The following is a 16,609-nucleotide window of genomic DNA, read 5'->3' on the forward strand; positions in this document are numbered from 1 at the left end:
CACACACACATTTTTTTTTAATGATGGGCAGAGAAGACAATTTTATCATACCCATTTCACACTTAAACTAACATGTAAATGTCAGGAAATATGCCTAATTTATAATTTATTTATTTTCTTGTTTATGAAAAGAGATCAGTAGTGCAGCCATTATTGAACTCCTAAGCTCTAGGAGTTAGAAAGGAAAGTGAGTGGGATTCTGTTGAGGAAGAAAGCATTTACTTGTCAAAGATTTGGAATTTACTGTGGTTACTAAGATTAAAATAAAACGAAAACTTGACTTGGCAGAGGATTAAAAACAAAGCAGCTCCAAAGTGTGTGCACCTCATGGAGAAGATCCCATTATTCCTTCAGGCAGCCAAAGGGGTAGGGAATCTTGTTTCTTTGTGTTGCCGGAGCTGATTTATTTAGTTATGATTTCAACATGCCTACAAGGCAAACCCCAGAAAACATTGCACAACAACATTAACCAGAACAAATGGTGCTTTTTTTTTCTGTACCTCCCTAAAGTTTTTTTTTAACAGCAGCATGATTTGTTTCTTTTTTCCCATAGTGTTACAATGGCTCTGATTATGTTTGACTATTGGGTGCGGCAGGTTTTAGTATGTTAAGTGGTAGTACAGGTTCCTGAACAAGAAGGAGAATTAGAGGTGATGTGACTTGATTATTGGAATGTGTAGAATGTAAAGTTGTGAGATGTACGGTGGTCTACCACAGGTTGCTCTTAGTAATGGACCTTGTTAAAAGCCCTGTTATTATTGGGAATTTATTTTGGAAATGACTAAAGAAGAAATTTGACAGAAAAGTAAAACAAACCACCTTGTCTCATATTTCCTTTCTACACAGGCACTTTGAAGAGATATCTTACATACTGTCAAGTCTTAATTATCCTGGCATACGTTAGCATTATCACCATTTTCATAAACTTGAATTAAATGCACATGGCATTGCAATAGGTGCAACACAGAGAAAATTAGCAAACAAAGATCCTTATCCTTTGGGAGTGCAGTAAGAGTTGCTATCCTAGTAAGTACTTCCGTCAATCCCAAACACATTTTTCCGGACACTCTCCAAACACCCTACCTCCTTTCCTATACTCTCTATTGTCATTAATGGCCTCTCCATCCTCTTAGCTGGAAACATCACATTCATCTTGAGTATTTATGTTCCCTCTGTCTTTACAACCAATCTATCAACAAGTCTTGTCTCTTCTATCATTAAAATTGCTTTTTGACTTTGTTCATACTCTTCTTTCCATTCTCCTAGCCATTGCCCTGTTTAGGCCCTTTTCATCTTCCATTTTTGGAGAGCTGCTTATCTACTTTTAACCTTTCCATTTTCTAATCCATCCACCATACTCCTGTCAAATCTCTTTCGTTAAAGACAGCTCTAATCATATCACTCTCTCGTTTAAAAACCTTTGATGCGTCCCCATTACCACGCAAGGGATAAAGTCTAAATTCCTTAGCGTGTCATGCCAGGGTTTCAGAGTCTGGCTCTGATCTACTTATTCTTATCTCATTATCTGTCATAATTTCCCCTTCCCCTACTCCCCGTTGCCAGACATACATATACATTTATTCTAGTCCCACCAGCTTCCTCATAATTCCCTGAGCTTGCTATATTCTTGTGCTTTTGATCATGCCTTTCCTTGCCCCATACATGCAGAACACTCTTTTCTGACAAACTCCTGTTTGTATGGAGGAACTGAGGAAGCCAAGATTTTACAAAGAGTTCTCTTGAAAAAAGAAATAAACCATATGCATAGACCAAGCAGTAGGATCACCATTAGAGCAGATTTCAGATTAGTGGCTGCAGACTAATTTCTCTTGGGCAAACCAGGAAGAAGGACTTGATTCTAAAAGCTACTAGAGTTATAGCAGTGATGAAACTGGTTTGTAACAGTGTTACATGAATGCCTTCCTCCTATTTATACAGCCAAAAGCTAGCACTTACTTTTATAGCTAAAGGATAGAGAAAAATAACCACAGCAGATTTCTGGTATAGTAGTTAATTTCAACAATTAAAAGAAAACTCATTACCCTCATCTACCTACTACTCCTACCTTATCTCATGTTCCAAAGGAGTAAAGAATGGTTAGAAACTCATAGGACCATGAGCCTTCACATTCACATTGGTGCTTTTTAAAAATCATCAGGATAGAGCCAGAGACGATGGGTTTAAGGAGTAAATGGAACGAAGGAAAATAGCAGCTCTTTACCTTAAGTTACTGATGAAGCAGAGGCTTCTCATGCTGTGCCTAGTCATGCTTCTCCTTAACCATTGCATATTCCTGCTTAACCTTTGTCCTTTTTATCCACATCTGATTCTTTTTAAAAATTTGTTCTTATTAAATAAGTAATATATTAACATATTATTTTCAAAACATTTGGAATGTTTGTAAAGGCTACTCTGACATTCCCTCACCACCATCATCCTCAATGCCAGCTGCCTACTTACCAATGCCAGAAAATGACAAGCATTTTCAGTTTGGTTTTCTGTTCCTTCAGACCTTTTTCTATGCACTGAGTTAGAGATACTGCTCTGTGTGTGTGTGTGTGTGTGTGTGTGTGTGTGTGTGTCTGTTTGCTTTCCTCACAGATTCAGTATCATACTTACTCTGCCTCTCAGTCTACAAACTTGCTTTTTTGACTCTGCAGTAGATATTGATATCTTTTCCTATTAGTAAGTAGACATAATTTATCATAGTTTTTTCAGCTTCTCACATATAGTATTATCTTTAGGGCTAGCTTAACCCTTGCCTCTTCTCATAGCAGTCTGATATGGACAATTAGAAGAGAAAAAAATTTTAGTAACTGTATTAGTCCATTTTCATGCAGCTGATGGAGACATACCTGAGACTGGGAAGAAAAAGAGGTTTAATTGGACTTACAGTTCCATGGGCAGGAGGCCTCAGAATCATGGTGGAAGGCAAAAGATACTTCCTACATGGTGGCAGCAAGAGGAAAAAGGAGGAGAATGCAAAAGTGGAAACCCCTGATAAAACCATCAGATCTTGTGAGACGTATTTACTACCACAAAAACAGCATGGGGGATACTGCCCCCATGATTCAAACTATCTTCCACTGGGTCCCTCCCACAACATGTAAGAATTTTGGGAGTACAATTCAAGATGAGATTTGGGTGGGGACACAGACCCAAACTGTATCATTCTGCCCCTGGCCCCTCCCAAATATCATGTCCTCACATTTCAAAACCAATCGTGCCTTCCCAACAGTCCCCCAAAGTCTTAAATCATTTCAGCATTAACTCAAAAGTCCACAGTCAAAAGTCTCATACGAAACAAGGCAAGTCCCTTTCATCTGTGAGACTGTAAAATTAAAAGCAAGCTAGTTACTTCCTAGATACAATGAGGGTACAGGCATTGGGTAAATACAGCCATTCCAGATGGGAGAAAATTGGCCAAAGCAAAGGGATTACAGGACACATGCAGGTCTGAAATCCAGTGGGGCAGTTTCAAGCTCCAAAATGATCTCCTTTGACTCCATTTCTTATAGCTGGGTCACGCAGATAAAGAGGTAGATTACCATAGTCTTGGGCAGCTCTGCCCCTGTGGCTTTGCAGGGTATAGCTTCCTTCCTGGCTGCTTTCACAGGCTGGTGTTGAGTGTCTGGCTTTTCCAGGTGCACGGTGAAAACTGTCAGTGGATCTACCATTCTGGGGTCTGGAGGATGGTGACTCTCTTCTCACAGCTCCACTAGACAGTGCCCCAGTAGGGACTCTGTGTGGGGACTCCAGCCCCACATTTCCTTTCCACACTGCCCTAGCAGAGATTCTCCATGAGGGCCCTGTCCCTGCAGGAAACTTCTGCCTGGGCATCCAGGGGTTTCCATACTTCTTCTGAAATCTAGGTGGAGGTTCCCAAACCTCAGTTCTTGACTTCTGTGCACCTGCAGGCTCAACACCATGTAGAAGTTTGGGGCTTGCACCCTCTGAAACCATGGGCCAAGCTATACCTTGACCCCTTTTAGCAATTGCTGGAGTAGTGGGGATGCAGGGCACCAAGTCCCTAGGCTGCACATAGTATGGGGACCCTGGGCCCAGCCCACGAAACCATTTTCTCCTCTTAGGCTTCTGGGTCTGTGATGGGAGGGGCTGCCATGAAGACCTATGACCTGCCCTGGGGACAATTTCCTCATTGTCTTGGGGATTAGCATTCGGTTCCTTCTTGTGCAAATTTCTGCAGCCAGCTTGAATTTCTCCCCCCAAAATGGGTTTTTCTTTTCTACTGCATCATTAGGCTGCAAATTTTCTGAACTTTTATGCTCTGTTTCCTTTTTAAAATGGAATGCTTTTAACAGTGCCCAAGTCACCTTTTGAATGCTTTGCTGCTTAGAAATTTCTTCCACCAAATACCCTAAATCATCTCTCTCAAGTTCAAAGTTCCACAAATCTCTAGGGCAGAGACAAAATGCTGCCATCTTTTTGCTAAAACGTAACAAGAATTATATTTTCTCCAGTTCCAACAATCTTCTTCATCTTCATCTGAGACCACCTCAGCCTGTACCTTATTGTTTATATCACTGTCAGCAGTTTGTCAAAGCCATTCAACAAGTCTCTAGGAAGTTCCAAACCTTCCCATATTTTCTTGTCTTCCTGTCTTCTTTTGAGCCCCTCAAACTGTTCTAACTTCTGTCTGTTACCAAGTTCCAAAGTCACTTCCACATTTTCAGCTACACTGTACTCTGCTGGTACCAATTTACTGTATTAGTTTGTTTTCATGCAGCTGATAAAGACATACCTGAGACTGGGAAGAAAAAGAGGGTTAATTGGACTTACAGTTCCATGTGGCTGGGGAGCCTCAGAATCCTGGTGAGAGGTGAAAGGCACTTCTTACATGGCAGTGCCAAGAGAAAAAATGAGGAGGATGCAAAAGCCAAAACCCCTGATAAAGCCATAAGCACTCGTGAGACTTATTCACTATCACGAGAACAGTGTGGGGAAAACTGCCCCATGATTCAAACTATTTCCCACTGGGACCCTCCCACAACACGTGGGAATTATGGGAGTACAATTCAAGATGAGATTTGGGTGGGAGACATAGAACCAAACCATATCAGTAACCAATTATTGGTTCTGATTAAACGTAAAGAAAGTTACAATTGTTGGTTTTGGGAGGAGTGTTATCCGTAAAAATTAGACTGTCTTAGAAATACTTGTTGGACCGAGTTCAGAGGACTTCACTAGCATTAACACTGTCTCCCCTTTCTTCCTCCTTTACCCACTTCCACCCAATTACATTGACGGGAATTAAATGTAACCAGGACTCTTTGCTGTATATATATCTGGTTTTCTCTGTTCCATATGCCTAAGCCCTCCCTCCATTGCTTCTGTTTAACACTTAATTTAAATTTCCAAATTAAAGAAGCAAATTTGAAATACATAAAATGAAGGCATTAGGTGATTTAGAGGGCTTTTACAGCTCTAGGATTCTATTAGGTAATTTATTTTCAGAGGATACATTCTGATAAACTAAGAACCTTTCTATGCTTGATTTAGGTTATACTTAATTAGGACTGTAAATAAATAATATTTAAATAGATAAAACTTATGCTGCTACTTATCACTTTTCCTTGAAGGATATTTATAATGATCATTTAATGTTCAAAGTAAACCTCCAAAAGTATTTGATAACTGCCAAATATTATAACCACAAAACTACAGACAATCAATTTAGACCACTAGTATTTGAAATTTTTTTTTACTGTATAAAACTAAGAAACGTAGGACTGAGTCAAAGTGAATGGGCGCTTTGGATAAAATACTTGTAAGATGTTTGCATTTTATGCTTTTGAATTTTCAGATAATTAAGAGGTACCGTCGTATACCAGGAACAAAAGATTGGCAGTCAGGAATTGGGGAATTAGTCCCATCTCGTAACAGTCTCACTTTGTGATTGCAGGTCATGCTTTGCTCTTAAATTTTCCCATCTTTAACATGTGGTAGATTATTTCTGACTCTTTACCCAGGGATCTTTTGTGAAATAATAAAGATAACCACTGCCAGTTATTTTGTGCTGCTCAATAAAGATTCTACACAAATTGCTGTTTCTCAATGACCGGGTCCTGTGCTTAGGTGCAGACAGGTAAGCGGAGCCAGAATGCCGGTGGCCCCGAGCTGGGTTTGTTGCAAAACTTATGCGATCCCACGGAGACTCTTCAAGAAATATCATTTGGACCAAGAGCTGAAGCTGATCGGCGAGTATGGGCTCCGGAACAAACGTGAGGTCCGGAGGGTCAAATTTACCCTGACCAAGATCTGTAGGGCCGTGCAGGAGCTGCTGACACTTGACGAGAAGGACTCACGGCGTCTGTTGGAAGGCAATGCCCTGCTGCGGCGGCTGGTCCACATTGGGGTGCTGGATGAGGGCAAGATGAAGCTGGTTTACATCCTGGGCCTGAAGATTGAGGATTTCTTAGAGAGACGCCTGCAGACCCAGGTCTTCAAGCTGGGCTTGGCTAAGTCCATCCACCACACTCGCGTGCTGATCCGCCAGTGCCATATCAGGGTCTGCAAGCAAGTGGTGAACATCCGGTCCTTCGTTGCCCGCCTGGATTCCCAGAAGCACATGGACTTCTCCCTCCGCCCTCCCTATGGGGGCCGGCTGCGTGAAGAGGAAGAATGCCAAGAAGGGTCAGGGCGGGGCTGGAGCTAGAGACGAGGAGGAGGAGGAGGATTAAGCCCACCTGTCCCCTCCTGGGCTGGTGGAGTTTTCCTGCCGAATAAACAGGATCAGCGCTTAAAGAAAAAAAAAAAAAAAAAGATGTTATACAAATTAATGGTAGCAGTAGGGTGGTTATTTCGTATTTAAGGAAGTTCTTCAAAGTGAGAGAAGTACCCAGAGTAGGTCATTTAGAATTTGTTTATTATTTCTTTTAGGAACACAAAAAGTGTTCCATGTTAGGTAGAACAGTGCTAAAAACTTACATAAAAGCAAAGTTTTGTAAGTTGTAGGAGCCCCTCCGTGGTGAATCTAGCTCTTTCTGATTCTAATGTTTTTAGTCATTTGCCTTTATAGAAGTGAGTGGCCTGCCTTTTAGTTTTTTTCCCCCCTAAGGTATATTTTTAGTTTTATGTTTATTCAAAAATTCTCTGAGTTCTGTCATCTTGATAAACCTTGGAATGGAAAGTCATATGTAAAATTTGCCACTTTACTTGAATTCTAACACTTTTTGTGATATAATCCTGTTAGATTCTCATTCTAAATTTCACTCTCACCTTCTTGTGATTGGTTGCTGTTTGTTAGGAAAACATGTAACAGATTTTAGCCTCTGTGAAAAGTCACTGTTCTTTTTGTTGATGCACACCAGCAGTAATTTTTTCTCTTTAAAGGAAAAACAATTTAGACAAAGAAGATACTTGAGAGAAGAGTTTAAAGAAATTTACTGTTTTCTCAGCATACTTTTCAAAATGATGTCACCCCAAGTGTTACGATAATTCTTTCAAAGCTTAGTATCCAACTAGTGCACAAAACTAACACTTGATTGCTGCAAGTTCAGCAGTGTTTGCTGTGTATTTTCTACATCTGTGAACTATTCTGTTATGATGTTAAAACTATTAAAGATTATAATTTTAAAACTATATATTCCATAAAGTATTTTTAAACACATATGAAACTTGTTCTAAGTATAACCTGTACTGAAATGAACTGTTCATGTTTATAGCTCAGTAGGTAAATTGCTCTGGAGGGCTTCAGATGAGGCTCAGCTGAGGCAAAGCATTTTGAATTGATATTGTAAGGAAAGGTCTGTTTCCTTATTCAGCAGTTTCATATGAATTTAAAAAGATTACTTGTGTTTGGCTAGTTCTAAATTTAAATTTGTTACACTTCTTGTACTAGTAGACTATGTTTTCTATCTGCAGATTTGAGAGTTGATCTTGGAATATGGTTTGCAGATAAAAAAAAAAAAAGGTTACTTTTAAAATTTCTCTTAAACTTTATAATTCAAATCAGTCAAGTAACCAAGAAAGAAATTAGAGAGGATACCACTGACTTGCTTTGTATCTGTTATTTTTCATTTCCTTGTCTGCAAAAGTAAACTGAATTGCAGCTTTGTACATAGAAGTAAATTACTATTAAAATAAAGACAGTTTAATAGTATTTTAGAAAATCTGGAAAATGGAAAGATGGGAATGAATTATAAAAGATAGAATTTGAGCTTTTTGTTTTGAAGAATACATAGCTCTTGATGTATTCCAGACTTCCTCTTGGACATTTTTTATTCTTTCTGACTGTTGTGTGTTATATGACTGCTTAGTTCATCCTCCCTCGGGGAATAGTTGGACGTTTATTCTGCAACTAGTATGTAAGCACAATCTTAATATTTGCCCTTTGATGAGTCACACTACTCTTCTATGCTTTAATTTTCCCATCTGTAAAATGATAATGGCTATGTAATTTTAGATTTATTGAGGCAAACCTTTAAAATATAGATACAGCTTTCACTGTGAATGAATTTAAAATAGAAGCTAGCATTGCCACAATAGTACATTTTTCTACCTGTAACACAAATGTTACCACATTTTTGGGGAGAAACAAAAACAAGAATTTGGCATCCAAGATCATTTGAATGCCTTGTGCGTGTTCTGACTGGCAATAATCTTAAACATGTTGTACTCAGCATCTGGTTTGTTCAGGAGACCCCTATAATTAACCAGTAGTACTTCTCTGTCTTGTCTCTTAGGAAGATTTATGGCATACCTCAGGTCGTGTCAGATAACAGGGAGAAGACAGATGAGTAGCTAGTTCTCTTAGTTTAGAAAAAAAATTCTCTCTCCTTGACATCAATATTGTTAAATAAGATATGATTTCTAAAAAGCCATTTCCCTCTTTATTTGATGTGATTGACAGCTATACTATCTGAACAACCTAAGAAGCTTAAGTTTCTTGGGTGTGGTTTTAAAGTCTTAGGAAAGCTGGGAAGGGCCTAGACTTTGGAGGGGATAGGCTTATGATATGTCCTGGAATGTTATACAAGGAAGAATTATTAGGCTAGGTGCCTTTCATGTCTGTATCTGCCAAAGTAAAAAATGCAGAGGCAAGAGTTTGCCTTAATAATAGTTTCATACATTATCTACACAGAGAAAACTGACTTTTACATACTGGCAAGAATTCAAATACTTTATGTAATCAATATTAAAAGAGGGTAAGTTTGATTTTTTTATTGGTTATCAGGTTGATACACAGTCCTATTGCTGTGGGCTGCTTAACCTGTAATTATCAGAGAAATCTTGTCGAACAAGATTTTCTGAAATGAAGCCTGTTAATCACATCAGATCCTTTGGGTTTATGTGGAACTATTATCGTGTCATGCATTGAGAGGTGCTTGAACAAAATACTCATTGGGAAAACTCGTTATCTCAAATTTTGCTTCAAACCCATGACTTCCAATGGAAAGGGCATGGTGAGAAGCAACGATAAATTTCTAAGCTGAACCCTTTTCCTAAACGTCCTTCAGTGATCATTCTCTTATATGAGTAGATCCCAACAAGGGTAGGGATTGGTTAGTTTCAGGACATCTTATCTAAACATTCTTCTAGGGGCAGGTCTATGCTGGCTAGACATATAGAAATCAAAATTAACACAGTGATGACAATGTAATCAGCCATATCTATCAGCAACTTATAATCAACCATATCTAAGGCTGCTGAAAGGTACATTCTAGTCAAAATTCTGGCTCTACCCTTGTCTTTCGTTAATGAAAGGATTTTGGACTGAAGTCTATAAGTGAGTTTGAATTCAAGCTGGATTCTGCTTTGTACTTCTAGGTAAATAGTGTGCAAATTTAGGAAATTAGATCAAAATAAAATTTACTTTACAGCTAGAATAAATTGTGATAAAATGAGAAATTGGCAGCAAGAAGTTTTAGTGAATAGGACCCTCAAAGGAAATTCAAACAAGTGTTTGCTGCCATCACACTTAAAACACACACAGACACACAAACTTGGTCCAAACTGTTAAAGTGGATTTTTATGTAAATTGTTCATGATAAACATTTGCATTATATATTCCTATTCCTTTGTACTTCCCATTTGATGAAGTTTTCAAACTGTGGTTTGCTGGAGGGGAAAAAGAAAACCCAAATCCAAACCACATAGGACAAATTGAATTACAAACCTGGTGTGGTCCTTTAACTCAATTACATCTAATTTGTGTTATTTTAGTCATCCTGGGTGGCAGCTGTTCTGAGTAAATGCCCACAAACATTTTCAATGTAAGAATTTGTCCTGATTATAGCTCTTTAAGATCAGTAGTAGCCTATTTATATTTTAAATGGCAAAGTTTTAGATTAATTTGGTGTATCAGGACCGTTTTAAAAATTGAATATTTAGTTGTTTCGCAAATGAACATTTAAAAAGTAAGCATCCAGTGTTTATTTTAAATGCTAAGTTTTATAACTTCACCTCATTTTCTTATTTCTTATGTTTCTACTTAAATTTCTTCTAAATATAGCCACTTAATGACTTTATTCAGGCAATTATCAACTTGTGTACACAAGGGAATATGGAATTTTAGATTCAAATAAATATTTTGACATTACAAGTCAAAATTTGAGATGATCTGGGAAGAAAAACATGAAAGAATATGGATTCAGGACTATTCAGTTCAATATAATGGAAATGAAGGTTTGTATTATAACTAAGTTAGGATTGAATATTAAATACAGCAGAAGTGAAGACCATGAAATTCATGAAAGTCTTGCAGAAGGACCTTGACTAGTGTTCTAAAGTGGACAAATGGGACAAGGCTAAATTTTAGGGAATTGCAATGAAGAGATACTATTCGGTAGAGACAGAAATGGTAGAAAGCTCCTAAGAGCTCAAAAATGATAGCTGGTATGTGTATATGTTTAGAAATCCCTTGTTTTTCTACTAAATACAGTAACTTTCAATTAGCAACTGAGCATCTTTTACGGGCTAGGTATTGGTCTATGTACTCAGATTTCAAATATGAATAAACTAAAGATTCCTACTTTGGAGGAACTTTTAATGTAGTTAGGATAGGGAATATGTAAATCATTTATAGCACCATATGGTAGGTGATATGATAAAGGATTGAATAAATTCCAAGCTTCTTCTTTTGTTGTAAGGAGAGTATAGGCCTAAAGTTAGGGTATTAGATCAAAGCAGAAGTGAAATTTTGGTTTAAACTCACTACCATACACGAGACTTATACTTACACTTATACATATACATCAGTTAATGGTTGACCCATAGGCGTAGAAATATAAATTGTTTACATTTGAGGTGCTTATCAGCTGTGTACACTTTTTTCCTATTCATTCTCTTTTTAAGGAAAAAAACAATTTGGTCATCAATTATGGTAAGTACTTGTATATGTCTTCTAATTTTTAGTTAGTTGTGAACTGTATCAATTTTAACAACTTTTAAAAAAATGCTCATCTTATATCCATCTTTTTTTAAATTATGCTTTAAGTTCTGGGATACATGTGTAGAACGTGCAGCTTTATTACATAGGTATACACGTGCCATGGTGGTTTTCCTCTTTTATATCTGATACTGACTACCAGTCTACTATACGTTGAAACTTTTAATTTTTGGTCTTCAACAGTAGTATGCTTTTTTGGTTTCTATCCTACTTTTCTGACCTTATTTGGTATTTCCCTTACTGTTTTCACATCTGTATTAGTTATCTTTTGCCATAACAAATTACCCTAAAACTTAGCCACTTAAAACAATGAACATTTGTTACCTAATGGTTTCTGGGGGCTAGTAATATCATATCTGTCTTGTTCACATGTGAATGATGAACATTCAGACATTCAATAATTATTATTGAATGGTGCACAAATGAATGCTGTTATTCAAGTTCAGGTTCTTATCACTTTGCACCTAACAGGCTCCATCATCTTTTTTGCTGGCTTCCAATCCTTACCTGCATGCTGTTTGTAAAACCACCCTTTCAAAAGAAATTTATGCTTCTGCTTCCCTTATTAATAACCAATTGTGATTTTCATTAGCCTAATCAAGTGTCCGTTGGTCTCTTTGGCATTCAAAGCCTTCCATAAACCAGCCTCACCATATTTATTCAACCATAAACCTTAACAAACACACCTATTTTACTTAAACTGGTTGTTTACACCTTAGATCTGGTAAAAGAAAATCCTTAACCAAATTAAATTTAACAGAGTTTAATTGAACAAATTGGGCAGCTTCTTGAACCAGAGTAGGCTCAGAGAGGCTCCAGTGCAGCCATGTACTGAAAGACTGATGGACAGAAAAAGGAAAGTGACATACAGAAGCACAGAAGTGAGGTACAAGAAACAGCTGGATTTGTTATAGCTGCACATTTGCCTTATCTGAACATGATTTGAACAGTTGGCACCCTTTGGCCCAAACTCAGTGATTGTCACAAGAGCAGGTTACATTCTGTTTACACATCCTTTTAGGTTATAGTTCACATTGTATAGAGAAACCTTTAGGCTAAACTGAAAATATGTAAGAAGGCAACTTTAGGATAAACTTGATTTAACGGACCAGACCTTATCCCCAGCCCTAATACCATGTTCAGTTTTACTTTCTTACTTTAATGCTTTATTCTCTCACCTGTAATGCTTATATTACTTGCTTTTCCAAATCTTATTAATTCTTGTTCTTTACTGAAGTCTCTTTATGTTCCCTCCACTTCTTTCATAAACACAATTTGGACTTCTATGGCCCATTCCAGTTATTTTTGTTTTTGCTTAATTTTTGTTGTTGTTGTTTGTTTTCTGAGACAAGCTCTCACTCTGTTGCCCAGCTGGAGTGCAGTGGCATGATTATAGCTCACTGCAGCCTGGACCTCCTGGGCTCAAGCAGTCCTCCTGCCTCAACCTCCTGAGTAGCTGGGACTACAGGTGCATGTCACCTTGCCCAGATGATTAAAAAAATTTTTTTTGTAGTAGTGGGGTCTCCCTGTGTTGCCCAGGCTGATCTTGAACCTCTGGGCTCAAGTGATCCTCCCATGTTGGCCTCCCAACGTGCTGGAATTATAGGTGTGAGCCACTGCACTTGACTCAACTCTAGATTTTAATCTTTGAATTCTCATTGTATTAACACTCAGTAGCAAACAGTACCTTTCTTTATTTTTAATTAGTTTAAGTGGGTGAATATGTTTTTCCAACTAGAATTCCAATTTTCTGAGAGCAAAATCCTTTTACTTCTTGTATCTTTATTGTAGTGTGCTATGAATGTATGCTGGTTGATTGAAAAACTAGAAATCTTGACTCAGCTGTAAAAAATCCTTTTTGAATGAATTTTAACTGCCAGAGACATTCATGAGGATGAATTGGGACTACAGGACAGTTGGGAACTACATTTTGTTATTTTCCTGAAGAAACATTGCTGTATGAAGAGATTAATTTTAAAAAGTTCCCTCTGGCCAACTATCAAAATTGGCTTTTAGCCTTGAACTATCAAAGCAAAATTTTCAGAGTTGCCTAGTGCAGAACAGGTATTACGTAGCAAGCAATTCAAGGTCTCTGATCCTTAGCTATGGGCCTGGCCAAGCCCTTTGGCAAAGATAAGTTGAATAAGGAATTTACTTTTATCTTCTCCTTCTTGAAAGTTTTATGGATTTGATTCACAAAGAAAGGTCAATCATTGAAATTTTGTGTTAGCTTCTTCTTGTTATTCGCCAAGGAAATTTAAAATCAGGTAATGATATCAATCAAAATATAAGTACACATAGTGCCTAAAAATAACATTATGGTTGTGTTCCATAATATTCTTGGCATACTTTGTACAAGCCCTAGAGAACAAAGCCTGAGAGCCCATGGGAATTAAAGCTCCAGTTCTTTCGGTCAGTTTAAATTTAGTTCTGTGATCTTGATAAGATAGAATTATATTTACATTACTAGTTTCTACCAATATTCCCTTGCATTTTCTTTTACAGCTTTTTCTATTTCTGTGCCTTTTTGTACCTCTTCCTATTTTCCCTCTAAAGCCGTAAGTAGAATGTTTGGTCATAGAGTTTAATAAGAAGAGCATTTGACTTTTCCTTGTAGCTATCTCAAATTCTATTAAGATTGTGTTTTAGGATGATTTATAATATCAGTCTATAGTTTGGGCTATTATTTTCACATTTTTTGTTTTCTTGTGCTAACTTACTAGTATTATACAAAAAAGAGTTTTTCTTTTTATTTGTGTATGTAGGGGTTTCAGCCAAGATTCCTGTCTTTAGTACTGGAATATTTGAATTAGAGAAACTAAGAAAGCAAAAAAGGCTAAAGCTCTTGATTCTTACCTTTTATCCTTACAGGTAATGACATATAAATATATTTCTTTGGGAAAATAAAGAATGTCAATTAAATAGCACCTCAGTTAATCCCTCCAGCCTGTGTGTTTCTTCCTCTAGGTGACTTGTAAGGGCCTGCTCATAAAGCCAATGATAGCTCTGTTGCATCTTTTAGTTTTCTTCTTTACACATCCCATACTTCCCATACATATCCTACTTTTCTTCCCTGGTGAGTTTAAAGGTAAAATAAGTAGAGAAGTGGGAGGAGAGACAGTGTGAAGGAGGTGCGGAGGCATGAAAAAATGTCAGGAAGAAATCTGAGTGTAGCCCTCAAAAGACTGTTGCTTTCTCCACCCACTGCCCTATTCTACTTTGTTCCTGTTGCCACTACTTTAATATTTTTAAAAGGAGTTTAAAATAAAAATTAAATCTATTTGAATTTCAGTCCTGGACACTCAAATAAAAGTGCTTTTCTGAAAATCTACACTGTTTTTAAGACGCCTTCCTTGATCACCATGCTGTATTTTATGCAAATCTGAGCATTTCCTTCTTGAAAAAAGGAAGAGACTTATTGAATACAACTTTTGCCACATGAAACTGTCTAATCAGCCTCATCTGAAAGTGCACATTTCATTTGATGGCATTTGCAAATTGTTCCTTCCCCCCACCGCCAGAACTTGCAATGTGAAAATGCTTCCATATGCTAAAAGCTAGTCTACTAATTTTGCTGAAGGAGAAAAAAAGAAAGTACGGCTAGCCATTTTATAAACATGAAGGTACAATGTGGGCAGATTTGGCAATGGGAGTCCCTCAGAGTTCACTGTAAACAACTTTGCAACCCCCAGGCCTCACTACTGTTCAAGATGAGCGTAGAAAGTTGTTTTTGCCCTACAAAAGTAAATTTTTAAAAATGCAATTGTAATTTGTATATGGTTTAAAAATATCCAAATGCAGTTAAAATACAGCATTAAACTATGATTTCTAATAGATCTGAACATTTTAAGTGAAGGAATACTTTTGCTTTCAGATTCTTTGTGTATCACAAGACATTTTAGTAGCCACTACTCTGGGTGGTGGGCCCCCAACCCCTAATGCGTGGATTATAGCAATAGTTTTCTCCCTGATTTCTCTAAATTAGTCATTCTCCCTTTTAACACTGTGCTACTGCTGCTACTAAGATAATATTTCTTAAATAACATCATGCCTTTTCCTACCAACTGATCTCATTTCCCCTAATCTCACTAATATTTCTCCCAAATCTGATTTATAATTTTCTTTAAGGAGTCTTTGTGGTAATCCCATCCCATCAGGCCCCATTTTTCCACAGTACTTTTGAACCAAGCTTCTACTATTATTATTTTCATGTTGATTTATTAAAGTTTTTTAAAAATTGTATTATGTCTGTTCTCTTTTTCCCAAGTAGATATCAGTGTGATAGAAACATTATCTTCTATTTCTTTTGACTGGAGACTGTTATACTTAGGAGTACATCATAGATGTTAAATATATACTCTGTAAATACATATTATCATTTTTAAAACTGTGGCTGTTTGTTTAAACCACAGACTATTAAACAAAAGAGCTGAGTGATGGTACCTGCACAATGCTTAATATGTAGTAGAGATGATAAATTCTACTGAAGTCTGCACTTTGCCTTTTTAAGATTTATTGCTTAGCTTTTAAAATTAATGGTTTTATCTTTGAAATAGAGAAATAGGTCTAGGGTTCATGCAGTTATAAATAAAAAATTCCATAACTTTATTTCTATTACTGTAGCATCTTATGTCAAAAGAAAATATTGTAAAGCGGAAGAAGTGGTGGGCGCTGTGGCTCGTGCCTGTAATCCCAGCACTTTGGGAGGCCGAGGTGGGTGGATCACCCGAGGTCATGAGTTTGAGACCAGCCTGGCCAACATGGTGAAACCCTGTCTCTACTAAAAGTACGAAAATTAGCCAGGCATGGTGATGGGGGCCTGTAATCCCAGCTACTGGGGAGACTGAGGCAGGAGAATTGCTTGAACCCAGGAAGCAGAGGTTGCAGTGAGCCAAGATCTCACCATTGCCCTCCAGCCTTGGCAACAAGAGCCAAACTTGGCCTCAAAAAACAAAAACAAAAGAAAAAAGAAAAAGAGGAACTAACATTACCTGATTTTAAGACTTAAAAAACTAGAGCAATCAAGGCAGGGTATTGGCATAAAGGTAGAGAAACAGATCAGTGGGAGAGAACAGAGTCCAGAAACAGTTTCATACATACGTGGGCAACTGAGTTTTCACAAAGATATAAAGGCAAATCATGGGTGAAAGGCCAATAAATGGTGCTAAAACAATTGGATATTCATGTGAAAAAAATTTA

At 37.4% G+C, this 16,609-nt stretch overlaps 1 protein-coding gene and 1 pseudogene across 13 annotated transcripts in view; both read left to right on the forward strand.

Annotated features, from left to right (window-relative positions):
• RAD51B (RAD51 paralog B) overlaps positions 1 to 16,609 on the forward strand; it is a 642,672-nt gene that overhangs the window by 134,423 nt on the left and 491,640 nt on the right. The gene's annotated exons all lie outside the window — the stretch shown is intronic.
• LOC103795813 (small ribosomal subunit protein uS4 pseudogene) overlaps positions 1 to 16,609 on the forward strand; it is a 78,241-nt pseudogene that overhangs the window by 46,343 nt on the left and 15,289 nt on the right. The window contains exon 1 of the transcript XR_013521291.1: positions 1 to 16,609. This exon is cut by the window's left edge and continues 46,343 nt beyond it; it is cut by the window's right edge and continues 15,289 nt beyond it. The product of XR_013521291.1 is annotated as a small ribosomal subunit protein uS4 pseudogene (transcript).

The sequence above is a fragment of the Callithrix jacchus genome, chromosome 8, assembly GCF_049354715.1.
Source record: "Callithrix jacchus isolate 240 chromosome 8, calJac240_pri, whole genome shotgun sequence".
NCBI classification, from domain to species: Eukaryota; Metazoa; Chordata; class Mammalia; order Primates; family Cebidae; genus Callithrix; species Callithrix jacchus.